At 38.2% G+C, this 2,261-nt stretch overlaps 1 pseudogene; it reads left to right on the forward strand.

The window, feature by feature from the left end:
- The first annotated feature begins 266 nt into the window (after positions 1–266).
- LOC140509244 (ribosyldihydronicotinamide dehydrogenase [quinone] pseudogene) lies at positions 267–1,004 on the forward strand (annotated as a pseudogene).
- The last annotated feature ends 1,257 nt before the right edge of the window (positions 1,005–2,261 follow it).

Here is a 2,261-nt window from a genome sequence, read left to right on the forward strand (position 1 = left end):
GATACCTGGTCAGTATTTTTTTAATTCCATGTAGTGCTGAGAAATATATATATTTTTTTGAAATCTTTTTTAGAAGACTTTATAAGTCTTTAGTTACAGAACATACAACTCCATGGTAGGCTCCCTCAGCCCTTCCACTACTACATCTCTGATTATATATGCCACCCTCTTCTTCATTATCTTTCTTTCCCTACTTAGTTAAAAAATCACTCCCTTGTAATCCTCAGCCTGACTTGCAGCCATTTGCACTGGATCCTTTTTGTACCATGAGTGGGAGAGCATTGATTGTGATGGAGGATCCTCAGCCCTGGGAATAGCAGGGAACTGAGTCCTCATAGTCTATGGGCATAGTCTATAGGAGCCCATATCTATGAATGGATCCTTGAAGGCTGCTGTGGTGGCTGAACTGATCAATCAGGGCTTCCGGGTCACTGTGACTGATCTATTTGCAATGAACTTTAAGCTAAGGGCCACAGAGAAAGATTTTTGCTGCTCCTTTCAATAACTCAGACTTCTTCAATTATTGGGTAGAAGCACATGTGGCATACAAGAAAGGATTTCTGTCCAGTGATGTCATTGAAGAGCAAAAGAAGGTACAAGAAGCTGATTTAATCATACTTCAGTTTCCTTTGTATTGGTTCAGCGTGCCCGTCATCATGAAAGGCTGAGTAGACAGAGTCCTTTGTCAAGGATTCACTTTTGATTTTCCAGAATACTTTGATAGACTCTTCCTCTGGAATAAATTAGCCCTCATTTCATTCACTTCTGGGACTGATGGTAAGTTGTACTCCAAAACAGGGCTCAACAGAGATATTAAATATATCTTGTGGTCCCTACAGCATGTTGCATTGCATTCTCTGCTTTCAAATTCCTGGCCCCTTAGGTCAACTTTGCTCCTGGATACACAGATAAGAGAAAGAAAATGGTGGCTTCTTGGGCAAGGAGACTGGAGACCATCTGGAAAGAGAATCCCATATTCAACTCCCTCCTGGTGTGTTGAATAATATAACATCTTATCTTATGGACAATGTTCTTTCCCTATTTTGAAGTTGTGAGTAGCTAATGCTCTGGAGACAATCTGTTATAATCAATAAAGTTACAAAGTTTATTTACAAAAAAAATCACTCCATTGGGATCATGTCCTCTCACTTACCCAGTGCCAGAAGTTTCAATACCTTCCTCCCAAGATTAGACAAGTAGTTCTTTCAAGTCCCAAATCCTCTAGATAACAGCCAACACAAGGTCTTCATTTCCCTTTGCAGAACTTTTCTCTTCATTCATGGGAGCATTCATCAGCAAAACCTCTTCCCACTACCAAAACAGAGCTTCTGTCTTCTCCACCACCCCATATTCATTCCTTTTCTCCTCCTCCTCAATCCTCTTCTGTAAGCTTTTCTCTTCCTGAGAAACCATCTTCTCATTGCTAACCCTACATTTAACCCAGACACATCTCACACTATTCTTTATTCTCCCAATTCCCTCTCCCTTTTATCCACCCTATCATTTGTAATGCAGTCCTTCCCCCCAAAACTGATTCACTTGTAGGCAGGGTGTCATAGGGTACTGACCATAACAAGCAGGCCCACTTCTCCACTATTACTTCCACTTGACATGTATCTTCACTCATGTCTCCCTGTGTACATATAAAAAGAAGACTCCTCCTGGTGTCTATGTGATCTCAATATTTCTGTTGCTCTCTTTGTCTACTGGCTGTTGCATTTATCCATCCTGAATTTCTGTTTTCTGGAGTGTTCAAGAAGCAAATAATTTCTCCAGGTCTGATTTTTTTCTAAGAAGATTTTAAATACCTCCTTATTTTGAATGTTCTTTTTTTCATTTATGGTTAAGTTCAGATTTTCAAGATAGGTCACTACCTTGAAACTGTATCCTTGAGTTCCATTGCTTTTTACAACACAACATTCCATTCCATCCTATGTTTTCTGCTGGTTTCAGAATAGTTTTGTATTATTCAAATTTCTTTTCTTTTGTATTTGAACATTTTTTCTAGATTTTTGGCAGAACCTATTTCTGAATTTAATTGTTAAATTTAACCACAGTGCGTCTTGGAGTCTGAAGCCCTACTGATTTTTTTTTCTAAAAGCAATCTATAAATTCTTTAAATTGATATTTAATTTTCTGTGTTCAGCAATTCTAGACAGTTTTCCTGTATTGTTATGGTGTTCAAGGTTTGTTTGGTTTTTTATTCTTCTGGGAGGCCTATAATTTTTAGGTTTCCTCAGAGAGAACATATTTTATTTTAT

The sequence above is a fragment of the Notamacropus eugenii genome, chromosome 5 (genome assembly GCF_028372415.1).
Source record: "Notamacropus eugenii isolate mMacEug1 chromosome 5, mMacEug1.pri_v2, whole genome shotgun sequence".
In the NCBI taxonomy this organism is placed as follows: Eukaryota; Metazoa; Chordata; class Mammalia; order Diprotodontia; family Macropodidae; genus Notamacropus; species Notamacropus eugenii.